A 15,879-nucleotide genomic window follows, 5' to 3' on the forward strand; every position below is an offset into this window, starting at 1 on the left:
GAGACAAAAACTTGCGTAGGAGAAATTTGTCGCCGAAGTTTCGGCCTCAAAAAAGTTCTGAACTCCTAATGATGAAAGTTGGTGTTTGTAGTTACCTTCCATTGTCTTCAGGTGTTATGGAGAGTTGTGTGCTGAATTCAATTTCAAGACAGAAAGGCAGTGTCCTTTGTATAAATGACTTGTATGAATAACATTCGATGACAAATTGTATGATTTCTTGTGTTTTTTTTATCATTAATGATAATGATTTGATTAGCCAAAATTTTTATAGTGGTCGATGTAGCGTAATGAAAAATAGTAGAAAATCATTTCCTCGGCAAACTATATTTAAAAACGAATGTAATTATAAAAAACGTATGATCCAAATTTTCTTAAGACAAGCTTGGATTTCAATAATGATTAACATTGTGAAGATACTATGGTAAAAAGTAATCAAGCCATATTCAATTATATACAATATTAAAATGACAAAAAAATCGTTAAATGACTTCTTTTTTTAAGAACGACAATCGACGTCACCCATACTTTTGAGTGTTATAAGAAATTTCAGTGAAATTATTCTACTATTCATTCAATTATTCTTGCCAAGTAAATGTACATTTCGTTTAACGAATACTGAATTTAAACGATACTCTTAATAATATGCGTGATGTGTATATCACGTAAAATGTTCACATAGCAATTCAAGATGTGACCAATAAATTTTGAAATAAAACCACTTAAGTTTTATACGCATAGCAAATTGTCTTGTTATTTCAAATCACCTTTAAGTAAATTGAAAACGTCTTTTTTCCGAACACTAATGTTATCCCGACATTTTAATTTAAAGGACTTGTTTCATTTCGTCTGATTATCAAGTGAAGATATAAAATATATTCCTCGCGAAAGAGAGATAAAGCGCTGTATGTTTCTGAAACACGCTATCAAAGATTTTTCAACATCATAATGTATACAAGTTCCGAACTGAGACTATCCGAGCAGCGTACCTCACTGGGCATGACTTTTGAAAAAGTGGTACCCAAACAAGGATAAGTCCCTTCTCGATGATGGCGATCTCACTCCCCCTGGATGGACTGCAGCATCACGGTATCGAAACTTCCTTTGGGGTCACTACTTTGGCAACTTCTTCTCTTGGCAGGCCATCTGCATGATTGACGACCCCGGGTGGCGGAGCGGTCACCATTCCGGTCTGACGCGCAAAGGCTTCCGGGTTCGATCCCCGGCTAGACAGATATCTGAATGATGAATCTATTCTGGATCTGGGTATTTGTGTGTATTCATGATATTCACGACAGGGAATCGTAGAATAAGGTTGTAGGAATTTAATTTCAATATGTAATGCGTAAATGTTAGAAATCAAAATGATACCCATGTGAATTGTGTCAATTACGATGAAGTTACTAGTCGCATATCTTTTTCCAGGTCTGGATGAGATAAGTACTCTATCCCGACGTTTAAATCTGAATCTGTCGCTTCCAGTCCGCTGTTAAATTGCCTAAGCAAGTTTTTATTACATTTGTCTAAATAAATTTAGATTTTCTTTTAAGTAACATTATTTCGACCTTTTGTCATTAATTGTTTGAACTTTATTCGAGTCATATAATAATGTTTTCTCACAATAAACTGTTTTCAAACGTTTATTATGTTAGACATCTTTTTTTTAATATTGAATTAATTAGTCATTTATATACGTATTTCACGTTTTATGTACATTACTCCTCTTTTTAGATTAAGGCGTTCAAGGATATCTTCCAGACACTTTTATTAAGTCCCTTCATTTAGTTTACTTTTATATCGCTGCCCTAATGTTCTTTTTCATTTAAAATCAAAACTAAAACCATCTCGGCCTTAGCTTTTTCTGAATCCTTACTTTATTGTAAGCAGTAATTAGTACCATCAACCCGTTTTTTTTATACTTTTGTATTTTAATGCTGATAGCTTAATAATTGAAACTCTGCCTTTCAATAGAGATGTCTCAAGTTCGAGTCCCAGGCATTTCTGATTTTTTCGTTATATACCTACGTTTACAAATTAATTAATGATTACTTGATTTAACAGTGAAGAAATTATCGTAAGGAAATCTAAAAAAAAATTTCAAGTGTAAAGTCTTCCAATTCGCACTTAGCCAGCGCGGTGAACTATAGCTTTAGCTCTGAGAAGAGACCTTTGCCCAACAGCGGGACGGTAATGGATTCTGGAATTCACTGCTAACGTCATTTAACGTGCTATTTTTAACGCTAATATAGATAATATTTAATCTTCTTTAACATATTCTTATTGGTGATTTCGTGGGATTACCACTCCAATCCCTTTGATTGGCAACGTATGAAACTTTTATGTTCTTACTGAAATATATTTTACGGTCGATTTCCCATAACTATGAGAGCGGGTACCTATAAAGGGTTTATGTTCCGTGGCAAGGCCGGGTTATATTTGGATCGTTATTAAGAAACTTTTCTTTTTTATATATTACCAAGATGAGTGTCGATGACCTTTCATGTCTGGAAGTGGCTGAACTTTTTATGGTTTTTTTGTTATTTGCTTTATATGTCCTGTTTCATGTAGTGAGATATAATTTAATTTCTACTTTAGTTCTCATTTATAGTTAAACATTTTTTTTATTATCCTTTTTATATTTAATTTCATGTTTACATAATTCCGCTTTTTAATTATACTTTTTTAATAATATAGGAGTAGCAGACGAGTATGCACTGCATAGTATGCAGTTCACCGGATGGTGAGTGACTCCTACTATCCATGGACATCCGTAACCAACCCCACATAAGATTTGATTCCTACCTAAGGTCGGCTACAGATGCGTCGCTACCCTTGAGGATTAAGCTGGAATGCCTCGTAAAAGTATGTTTTCCTTACCACACCCTTTGAACAAGATCACAGCAGCGTTTAACACTCCTGGTATAAGGCAAAGATAGGTGTGGCGGTGGTGCCGCCTGAGTCGAACCCAACACCTTTTCATTTTAAACGTTCAATTCAAAGAGAATTTTAAGTTGCGAACTTATTTTCTGTGAATACTCTGCCCAATCGAGTAATAAGAAAGAGAATTTTGAAAGCATTTTCCACAAATCTTCAGCAGCTCCAAGAATCTGTAGAAATAGTATTTTTATATACTTATATACAAGTATGTTATTGTACAAGGCAGTGTACAGTCCCGTGCGGCAGGTGTGGCCCTTTGATCTTCCACTCGATGCGTTCCGCTGTTCAGCAGGCGAGCTTTATGTAGGGCTGACACTTGTCTACTAAATGTATATTCGTATATTTTTTATTCAGTAGTATTATTAGAATAAATGTTGTCAATATATCTTTTAAGTGCACAACGTCACTAGTTAAGTAGTGAATGTTTGCTACATTAATAATTTCATGTTAGAATTCGTGTACTGTTACGGATTTAAAAAGGATATATTTATATTCAGAAAATACATTTATGTAATTATATGAGTTATCTATTATTATTATTTTATTTGCTTCTACATGGTGAATCCACGATATTATCATGGTAAATCTGTATTGCAACCATAACTTGTCTCTTACGTGCCTTCCATTGTAATTCCGGAATATATTGTAGCGCACATACGATTATTTGCTCTCCTACCTATCTATTATCTACTACTAGTACTCTTGTTGTACATTCTACAGAAATACGCTTATCTATTTGATCCTCGATTACTACTCTTGCGATTAATTTCCTCCCATTTATAAGAAATAGCTCTCCTGGTCTCTTTATTCTCCTGTTCTCCATTATTATATTAGGTAGAAGTGATTTATTGGTTATTGTTATTTATCAATTTGAAAATCAGAACGCCTGGTAACCCTAGTTAAGCGGGACATAGCATGTCTGTAGAGAACAGATTTGTAGTGAGTATACTTGTACGTATACACATAAATAAACAGCTGTTGTAGACATTCAAATTTCAAACAAAGCCCGAAGAAACAACTTTCTTATTGAAATTTGAATAACTAAAAGCTATCACAAAGTAGTCATATTGAGCAGATGACAATACAATTTTTAAAGAAATTAAATAATGATTTAAAACCTGATCTTGATAAGGTGTGGAATGTAAGTAAAAAAAAATTAAGGAAAATTAAATATTATTTGATTATTTTAACATGTGATATTCAAGTTAAGCATGTAAATATTGGCTGCATATAAAACTTCAAACATATTAAAATCGTGTATATAGGTACGAGATAAGGATAGAAGTAGAGGCTGCATTTTATTAAGTCATGTTTTTGTAAAGCACGCATTTTCCGCACGCATATCAAAATAATTATTTAAAAGACGTGCCACTTAAACCAAAAATATAGGAAAATGTTATACAAACGAAAGGTAATTAAACATACTTATCGACGAGCTCCAGTCTCGTCTCGCTAAATGCACAATTCATTCCGGCTCGGCTCCATTGTTAACAAAACGTTCTTAAAGAGCACCCTGCTTTAATACTAAGGCCCGATTTAGACGGACGGATTGTCTCATCTTATTTGAAGTTAAAGTAACCAAACACAAAGAAATAGAGTAAATATATAACAAGGTTTTTGAAATCGTTTAACTAAAGTCGTTTCGTATTAAACACTCAAACGTACTTAAATATAAATATTAATAGATAAACTATTCAAGAACTTTGGAATGGAGAGTAAAATTACATTATTACTAGTAGTAATATTACAAAAGAAAATAAACTAAAATACTAGCTATGATCATTTAAAAACACAATACCTACTGTATCAAATAAAAATAATTTAAATATTGTATCATGTACAAATCAATGTACAAATGTCGAAGTGAAATAAAGTATTCCAGTAAAGAGCATAACGCATCGTTGGTCAAATTGGTAAAAGCTTTTTAATTACACGCCGTTATTTGCAACTAGACAATGAATATTATGGAGGCCATTTTAATATTTTATGTCTGAGTTGTTTAACATTGCCGGTGGTATTTGTATTTATTGTTCTATTGTATGTTGCAAAAATACTAAAAATGTTCATTAAACATTCTCTATAGAAACTGTAGAATAGAGTTGTAGTCATTGCATTTGACTACATGTAATGGTCGTCATAATTATTATAATAAGTATAGCTTTGTTTGAAGGCTGATGTTGATCTTCTTGAGAAAAGGGATAGGTGCTCTTCAAATATAATAAGTATAGCTTTGTTTGAAAGCTGATGTTGATCTTCTTGAGAAGAGAGATAGGTGATCTTCAAATGTATTTAGCTAGGATATAACCATCCCTCCTACAAGCATCATTTTCTTTATAGCATATGAGTCAGTCTTATGATGAAGTTTATTCATTATTTTACGTCAAGTAAAGGTATATAAAATTTCGGAAATAATACTTCCTGTGATTTTTCCCTTAGGTTTTTAGGCTTGATAATATTATATCGCTGTTCCGCAATTGGATTGAAAAAAGTCCCATAATGATCTCGTTTTTTGCACGACAAATAATAGCTACATTTTCCTTTATACAAGTGTTTGTTTATTTCTTGTAAATATGTGTGAATGAAATGTATGTGTTATAGGCAAACTCCGAAGCTCCGGCGCTCCTAGGTTGGACTGGTCAATCCTCAGGTCAGACTGAATGACTTAGTCAAAGCCCAAACAAATGTAAATTTTCGGCCTTTGACTAATAGTCCAAGATCCCAGGGCCACCAGACGTCACGTATTTTCTGACGAAGGAAATGTGGACGATTGAGTAGTGTTAGTATGTACTAAGAACGCATGCCTACCTGCTAGCTTGCTCAGACGGCCAATTTTCAGGTATCAGGTAATCAAGGTACATAAAAACTTTACTTACCTCACGTAAATTCTCCAAGCTGATTTTTACGTATATTTTAGGCAATATCCTTAAAAATAAGTCGCCAATACTCCCAGACACTTTCCGTCGGCCGTATTGCTTTGCAGACGCTTTAAAGCTCCCAAAATAATTACTTAACTTCACGTAAATTCTGATGCTCCATTTTTATATATGTCTACCAGACAACTATTTTAAAATCTTTTACAAGAAGACAGACCGATCCAAGGGGCCAATCATCCCCTAAGCTCAATTTTAATGCCTCTGTGGGTAGGAGCGCGAGGGCATTATCCACGCGCATGAGACTGAGTGAGACATGTATTAGGATATATTGACCTCTCTCTCTCTCTCACTCCGTTACAATTTACTCATATAACTTAATTATTAATATTAAAAAAAATCAGCTAAAAAATAAAAGATCAGGTAAACAATTAAAAATTAACTTGTAAAAAAATGCTCATTTGACTACAATAATTCTAGAATTTTATCCTACAAGCTGTTTTGATAAATTCGAAAAAACTTCAATTTTTTTTTAAGCAATATCAAATACTCGATAGTGTTAACGAATTCATTGAATAACAGCATTTTTTTTTAATTATTTATTTATTGGGAATTAATCATAAGTAAAATACAAAGTAGAAAAATATTAATCTCGCAAAATTTCTGAGTAGTGCCTCTAATCTTCATTATCATCGTCATTGAAATTAGACAATTCATCATCCAGCCAATCTTGATATTGAATATCTAAATCGTCATTGTCGCTATCAACATTGTCCTCATTTCCTTCCACTGTAAAAAAAAAATTCAAACAATGAAGATCTGAAAAAACTAAACTGACACAAAAAATATGAGAAATGAAAATAAATTACCAGATTGTTCTTCTAGCGACTCACTGACAAAACTCGGTAATTCATCTCCGTCGAACCAATGAAAATCATATGTTCCATCTTTTAATGTCCAGCCATTATTTTCGGGTTTGAAAATATTTATCATCTTCATAGTTGCATTGTTCCAAAGACTAGCAATATAGTTAGCTCGTCGGAACTGTTGCCAAAGCTCACTTTTGCAAGGTGGTAAGCTGCTAGCATCGAAGTTTTTCAAATTTTTCCGTTTGAATTCTTCATTAATGTCAGAAACCATATAATTGTTAATAAACAGTTAATAACATATATAGTTATAGTTGTTAATTAACAGTTGTTGTATTCAACATAATACAAAAATTTATCTGTGATGTATACAACGTTCCTGGAATAATTGATGTAGATGCTGCCAGACTCCAACTGTTTATTAACAATTATATGGTTTCTGACATTAATGAAGAATTCAAACGGAAAAATTTGAAAAACTTCGATGCTAGCAGCTTACCACCTTGCAAAAGTGAGCTTTGGCAACAGTTCCGACGAGCTAACTATATTGCTAGTCTTTGGAACAATGCAACTATGAAGATGATAAATATTTTCAAACCCGAAAATAATGGCTGGACATTAAAAGATGGAACATATGATTTTCATTGGTTCGACGGAGATGAATTACCGGGTTTTGTCAGTGAGTCGCTAGAAGAACAATCAGGTAATTTATTTTCGTTTCTCATATTTTTTGTGTCAGTTTAGTTTTTTCAGATCTTCATTGTTTGAATTTTTTTTTTTACAGTGGAAGGAAATGAGGACAATGTTGATAGCGACAATTACGATTTAGATATTCAATATCAAGATTGGCTGGATGATGAATTGTCTAATTTCAATGACGATGATAATGAAGATTAGAGGCACTACTCAGAAATTTTGAGAGATTAATATTTTTCTACTATGTATTTTACTTATGATTAATTCCCAATAAATAAATAATTAAAAAAAAATGCTGTTATTCAATTAATTCGTTAACACTATCGAGTATTTTTGATATTGCTTAAAAAAAAAAATTGAAGTTTTTTCGAATTTATCAAAACAGCTTGTAGGATAAAATTCTAGAATTATTGTAGTCAAATGAGCATTTTTTTACAAGTTAATTTTTAATTGTTTACCTGATTTTTTATTTTTTAGCTGATTTTTTTTAATATTAATAATTAAGTTATATGAGTAAATTGTAACGGAGTGAGAGAGAGAGAGAGGTCAATATATCCTAATACATGTCTCACTCAGTCTCATGCGCGTGGATAATGCCCTCGCGCTCCTACCCACAGAGGCATTAAAATTGAGCTTAGGGGATGATTGGCCCCTTGGATCGGTCTGTCTTCTTGTAAAAGATTTTAAAATAGTTGTCTGGTAGACATATATAAAAATGGAGCATCAGAATTTACGTGAAGTTAAGTAATTATTTTGGGAGCTTTAAAGCGTCTGCAAAGCAATACGGCCGACGGAAAGTGTCTGGGAGTATTGGCGACTTATTTTTAAGGATATTGCCTAAAATATACGTAAAAATCAGCTTGGAGAATTTACGTGAGGTAAGTAAAGTTTTTATGTACCTTGATTACCTGATACCTGAAAATTGGCCGTCTGAGCAAGCTAGCAGGTAGGCATGCGTTCTTAGTACATACTAACACTACTCAATCGTCCACATTTCCTTCGTCAGAAAATACGTGACGTCTGGTGGCCCTGGGATCTTGCTCTATAAACAATTTTCGTCAAACCTGGGAGAGACTAATTTGGTCAGGCAAACGTCAAAACACAATTTTATTAAATCGGGGTTTGACGAGTCAAACTCCGATATAGGTATGAAGTGACTTATCTTCGTATATTTGGAAGCATTTTATCATTTAAGCAGCTTTCAAGTCTTAAGAACCGCTTAACTCTGTCAGTTCTGACACCTGATTGGTCAGCTTACGTGATTTTCACTTTTATATTTGAGATGCTTTGAGAGAATGCCGTGTGGCATTAGGCCCACCTTTTGTACGATGTGCAATAAAGTATAAAATAAATAAATAAATGCTTTGGAATATACGGAGGTTAGTTTGTAAGATTAGGTATAAAAAAATAACATTTTTAAAATTTTGATGTTTATTGTTTTAATAATTTTAAAAAACCTAACCTAACCTAACCTAACCTAACCTAACCTAACCTCACTCATCTTCAATTTTACACAATTACACGCCCGCACGCTCAATGAACGAACATGAAATGACAAAACAATTGGTCGGAACACCGCGAGAGACATTATGAACCTGTTTAAACATGTTCAGATCAACGTTTGACCGAGTTTTGCAGTCGCTTCTAGGATTGACTAGGCCAAAACCGAAACAGAATAATTTACTTTCGACGTTTGACTGAAAAGTTAGGAGCTCCTGGGTTTGACTAAAAATACTTCAGGCAAAGGGCGAAATTGAAATGTATTTCGGGGATTGCCTGATGGCTTTGGCCAAACCTAGGATAAACCAGTCCTTCCGCGAAGAGACTGTGTATCGGACTTTGACTATAACATACCTATGCACAAAAACGCATAGAGATCCGCACTGTCACAACAAGCCCTTATTCATCTTAATTAGTTCCGTCGCGATCTTGAAGCGCTACTTCAATGTTGAATTGTTTTCACAACTTGCAAATTATGTCAGCAACAGAGTTGCTAGGCTGTTTCGTGGAAATGGACTGATGTTTAAATAGCTGGTGAGTTTTGTTAAGTGCTAATTTTGCCACATTTAGTTATATATAGTTATTACAAAGTAATTTAAATTTACACTATACACCTAGGTAGTCAAGTGTGAATTTTACAGTAGGTAAATTGTTACAATCATATAAAAATATTAGACAGGGAGTCCGTAAGGTTTTTTTCTTATTGCTAGTTTTTTGTACATTTGGCAGGCACAACCCGTGTCTGCGACTTAATTACCTACTATACACACAAATTCAGCAATAAACATAGTATAGCAAAATACTTTTATATGCTACGAAACGCATCGGTCACACTGTATGTCTGCAGATGTAAATGAATCTTTATAACTCAAAAATAAACATGACGGCCACCATAACCAAACCACGAGTTCTACCACCTTTATCTAAGCCTTACTCTTTATGGGTAGTAAAAGATCGAAACCACAATGAAAGTGTTTTAATTCTACGTTCTACAGCTCTGCACCGCGCCTCGGGGCTAAATTGCCTAAATTCTAAACTTCTGACTCGTAATTTAATTAAATAATAGCTTTTATTGCGAGTCCGGCCACGTGGAAGGCTTCGTCAGGATTACTCATAATTGAATTTATTTCAAATGCTTTTTCATATTTAAATGTTATACCAAAATGAGTGTTATGATTATTGGAGTGTTATATTTTATAACTTTATTAATCAAACTGGGAAGATTATACGCTTTTATTTGAATTGCTTTGTTATTATTATAAGTAATATTTTAATTTAATCTTTGTAACAAATTTAAACTTCTTAAAGATAAAAAAATATTATTTATTTTGACAGTTAATACCTATAACTAATCATTATTAATTATGGTACAAATAAACGCATTTAAAAAAGTATTTTTTTAATTTATTACTTTATAAAAATGCCATGAACCTTGCCTACCATTTTCAATGTTTATAAAAGGGCCCTTACGCGTTACTAAAGTATTTAAGGTATACCAAAGATATATTTACTTATTACTTAATTTAAATTTTGATGTGTCTAAACATATCATTATAACAGCAAGTGTTAAGCGCTGCCGTGTCACAGTTTGAAGGGTGTGGTAAGGGATGTGTCACTTATGCCCATTTAAGGTTAGGGATGCGTTTTGTGTCTGTAAGTATACTAAAGGATGGTACGGCCGTGGCGGTCTTTTGGTCGACTTGGTGGGGGCACTTCCGTGCCCTCAGATTAGTGTAAGTGAAATTTTTGACAAAAATTATAAACAAAGTCTTTTCGTTTACACCTCATCTGTATGTTTATTATTCGTTTAAAGTAAACGTGTCAAATGTTTGTTTACAGCAAACGATTATTATATGCTAAGCTGTTTTATCCCTTAGGGGATGGCCGGCAAAAATGACTTTTGAAACTTTCACTTTCGGGTTGCGCCATGTGTTCGTATTTTCCTTTTAGGGTTCCGGGGCCTAATAACAAAATAAAATAACCCTTATTATTACGTTATATCCGTCTGTTCGTATGTATTTTTATTCACAAAATAAATAGGTTGCTAATTAAAAAATAAACTTAAAAAATCCTTCAAGGAAAAATGAAGTAATGCTCTTAATCCCAAATGTCCTTAACATTTGATCCTTGAAGATATTTTCTCATTTAACCCTTGAAATATGTAAATTAAAATTAAATATTTTTTTTAACAAATTTAATCAAATTTTATAATAACCAACTTAGTCCTCAGGGGTAGCTACGCATCTGAGGCCGATATCATATAGGACCCTTGCCTAATCCTGTAGTAGTATTGTTGGTAGTTTTTGCCGATGACCATAGACGGCAGTACCAACTTACCATTAGTCTTGCTTGCTCATTACTATTTCTGTAAAATAAAAAAAGGCTACATATAAGTGAAATCACCAATTGCATTTATCATCATGCATCAAATTCTAACCAAGGGAATATAACATCATTTGAATATCGCATTTATTCCATGACCCAAAAGGAAATAAAAGGATATCGATATTTGTGGTATTTATTTTTATGGGAATTTGAAGATTACGTAGTGGAACGACTTATCCTTTTTGGAAATGTTTGAAGAAACATGAAAGACGTGTAGGGTTGCGTTATTGGATTATTGGCCAAATATTTTCTGTTTTCATTTCTCTTTTTACCCGACTGCGGATGGTAATGTTATGTATGTAATGTATATGCGTATATACAAGATGAATATGTATTTAATTCAAAATTAGCCTTTTCCTTTAGTTTGTCATATCATTACTTCCCATTTGATCCTTATAAGCGACAATATTCGATGATGGAATAATAGTGTTTTTTTTTCAAAATGATCTCGTTCGATTCCCGTCTAGGGAAAAAAAATTAGAAAAATCCGATGACGCCGTTTTAGTTTTTATCAAAATCGACCTCGCAACTCCTTTCAGCATTTTTTGTTACCTACAATTGTTGAAATAAATTGATAGATATTATAACTAGATAAATATAGGTGTAATACATCATAGCTACGTGTCAGAAATACATATACTCGTATTTTAGTTTGTTCAAAAATGTGTCCAAATTGTTGAAAATTTGCAAAAAATAAACTGATTATTATTTAAAGGCAAGATAAACTTATGTAAGAAAAACATTTCGTACTTTACAGTTACTCAAAATAATAGCCTGAACAATAAACCTTAATTCTTGGTGCTAAAAGTTTAAATTTAACTGTAACTCGAAGTACTAATAAACTGAATCGCAAGCTATACAGGGAATTCAAGTTCATTCTTTAGTATCTTGTGTTTATGTTACACAATTATAGACTTTATTACGTATGTAATAAGGGTTCAAGCTTGTTCACGATAACTCGATTCCTTATTTTATCGTTCGGAATTAAGACGGTAAGTAAACGCTATCGTGAGATGTTTAATGAAGTACTGAATAAACTTAATATAGAGGACTAGGACGAAGGTCTATGACCCATTTTAGATCGTCTGTTAAGTTTTTTTTTATAATATAGGAGTAGCAGATGGGCGTGCAGTCCACCTGATTGTAAGGTGCTTTTGCCGCCTATGTCATGTACATAGTTCGATTATAAATGCGTGTCTACCATTCTGAGCTATATTGGAACGATTTACCTGTTTACATCCTTCAAACTAGAACACAGCACCGCTTTTTTACAATGTAGAAGTAGCAGACGAGCATGCAGTCCACCTGATGGTAAGTGGCTACTGCCGCTCATGGACATCAGTGTAATCAACCTCAGATAGGATTACATATTCCTATCTGAAGTCTCGGAAATATATGTCCCTCTTACCACACCCTTTAAACCAGAACACAGCAGCGCTTAATACTGCTGTTATTATGCAGAAATAGGTGAGACGGTGGTGCCGCTGGAGTCGAACCACAATAAAGCAGCATCCCAATTAAATCTCAAACATTTTTCATTCCTTTTAAATTTTTATCAAAGCAGTAACCATATATTTTCATAAAAATGTAGCATCAGGCGAAAGTAAGGAATTATTTTATTAAACCTATGATCATTCATAGCAGCCCGAATTTAATACGGTTAGGGCCGTTACACACGAAAAGTCATTCAAACTATTCTACAATTTGTAGGCACTCTACTTCCAATATAACTTTGGAATCAAATTCTTTGTACTGCGCTTCCGGATAAATTGTATTGGGACGAACTAAGATTGGAGTTTATTTCATGTATAAAAGTTTCTTCTTGATCTGATCTGAATCTTCTTGATGATCTTGAGTTTTTTCTGTTCTTATAAGTAAAGGTTTGTTTAAAACAAAAAAAAAAATAATTAGTCATTTATGTTTGTCTACAAAATAATGCGAATGATAAATTTAAGTTTAATATAACTCGTCAATATTCATAATTGTTTTCTTACTATGCTGTCTTGTTTTAATCTTATTAAGTGGCTTACTTCTTCGCTATGTAACGTGAATTTGCGAAGACCAAAGTTTAGATATGTAATTTTATTTAAAATATAGAAAAGTAAAATATAAAAATAAAGAAAGAGAGTGTTACCTACCATAGTTACCCTCATTCCAGTGCGCGCTAACCTCGCAGGGAACTATTCGAACGCGCACAGCATCCCCAAAGAATCTTCCGTACAAAAGATAAAAATGGAGCGCTTAAGTGAGGATAAAAATATTAAAATAAGTGGCAGCGTAGCGTTATCTTAAAATATGAAGGTCGGCCATATTCTGGCAGATTTACCGTTAGTTTAGATATTAGAGATTCTACGTTTACCGGATATGAGATATTATAGGCAATTTGCTCCTGGGAATGCGGTTTTGACTATGGGCTAACCTATTTCTGATCACAACGTGAAAGGATTATGCAAGAAATGAATTTAGAAAGTGGTTTCCCGGCAGAAAAAGCATGGTTCGATAAGGAGTACCACGATCACATCTATTTCTACGGTAACTCTGCATTGCGAAGGGTTTAAATGCTGACTGATTTACATATAAGGCGACTGCCTTAGTACTTAGGACTGGCAATGCATCTGTAATGGGCTTCCGGTGAAATTTTTGTGAATAGGAGTTGATTATCGATATCCATAGGTGACAATGGCCACGTCAAAGAAAAAATACATGCTCGTTGTCTACTTCAATCTTATAGACAATTAAATGACTGACTTACTGATATGAATGAAAAAAGAATTTTAAACGCAAGCAAATAAGAATAAGACAATGATTCGAACTATAGCACCACCGCTACATGTGACATGTGTCAAGCGCTGCTATGTTCAAATTCAAACATAAATTTCGATGGGAGATGTAGACATATTAAGATACAAACTAAAATTTAATTAAACTTTCTAAAAATCCTATCGTATATTACAAAAGTGTATCAAAAGAAGCAACATGAACGAGAAACTGGGAATATCATTTAATTATTTCATGATCTGCAGCCGGCAACTCATTAGAAACTCATTGGGGATACCGATGTCGACGGCGAATGCTGAATGAATTCATTAATTTAAATTTAATAAAACAGGTAAATTAAATAAGCTGATTCATGTTCAATAATATTTTAGATGTCAGTGCAGTTATGCTCCTATTACATACATTTTCATTAACAAATGAAAATGTATTAATTGAATATTCATTAATATTAATTGCATATTGTTATTATTAATCAAATAATTAAGTATTCCTTCCTATTTCGAAGAGTCATACATTAATATTTGAATAGGCATAGGCATTTGTATAAGTGTGTATATAGCCAGTTATGTTTCTACAAATGCAGAAACAATACTGCCTGTATTTGCATTAAAATTATAATAAATTAAGCAATTAAATTCGCAAGACACTCCTTGCATCAAATCGTAGCTTTAATGATTAATGAAACGCTCGCTGAAACGCAACTGTCTGCAATGGCTGCTAATGACAATGATTGATCGTGATGATCATGAATGCACCAGTTGTTGGAGCGGCGCTAATTTAATGGAAGTGATGTAGTTCAATCTACGCTGAAGTTATAAAAATAAATTGAGTTTGTAATTTTGTTCTTTTAGAGCGGCGCTGATATCTATATAAAAATTCTGCCATCTTTGAAATTATTATACTGTTAAAATTATGTGATATTCAAATTAATTATGATGATCGATGATAATCAGGAGAATAAAGCTTATTTGAAACGTAGCTTGCTTAAACGTAGGCCAGTCAGAAAAAAAGGTTAATCCCTTAGGGCCAATAATTTGTGATACCTTTAATATATCTTTATTTCGTAAACATGATTATTCTTACAATATTTATTACCTACATTGCCATATATAAGAAATTCTGATGATCTGAGGTGACCGATATCAATCATTTTAAGATGGAATATACATTTGGCAATCTAGTATTTTCCCTAAATAACATCGAAGTTTGATATTTATTGTGTACTAGATATTTAGATTTTTGGTAGGTAATAATCAGACAGATTGATTATCAATAAAGTGTGAATCGATCGTACTATCACCAGATTCATTGGCCACGCACTGTTATGAAATAGAATCTACAGGTGTAGATATCTGTACCAAGTTCCCGTTAATCAACAAGTCTCTCAACAAGAACAATATCAGCATCTAGGTAACTTATACGTGTTATAAACAATCTTTGGCAGGCTGCCAGGCAACCGGGAACAACCTGCCAGCCATGGTTACAGTTACGCCCGTTCCGATTATGTACGGAGCAATAATGAAAATTTTAGCTTTGGTTTTCTTTTTCACTGCCGACGATTGTACGTGTTTTAGGGTTATATAACTTGTGGTTATTGCCGCAATATGTTATGAAACGTGAAATGTATTTATAATCTTACTATTAGTCAATACCAATTTATGCTTTTTGGTTAACCACTTAACCACCATTTTCACAATTGTATTATCACGATTAAAATCTGTACAAAACCTAACAGTTCATAAATCTTAGTTGCTTCTTCTTTTTTCGTCAACGAAACGAAGATGAACTTGTTTAAATTTCCCATCAACAAGTATTGAAACAAGAACAATATCTAAGGAACTTACACGTGT

Source organism: Epargyreus clarus, unplaced genomic scaffold, assembly GCF_041222505.1.
Source record: "Epargyreus clarus isolate Ecla_fem2 unplaced genomic scaffold, WU_Ecla_fem_2.2 ptg000001l, whole genome shotgun sequence".
Taxonomy (NCBI): domain Eukaryota; kingdom Metazoa; phylum Arthropoda; class Insecta; order Lepidoptera; family Hesperiidae; genus Epargyreus; species Epargyreus clarus.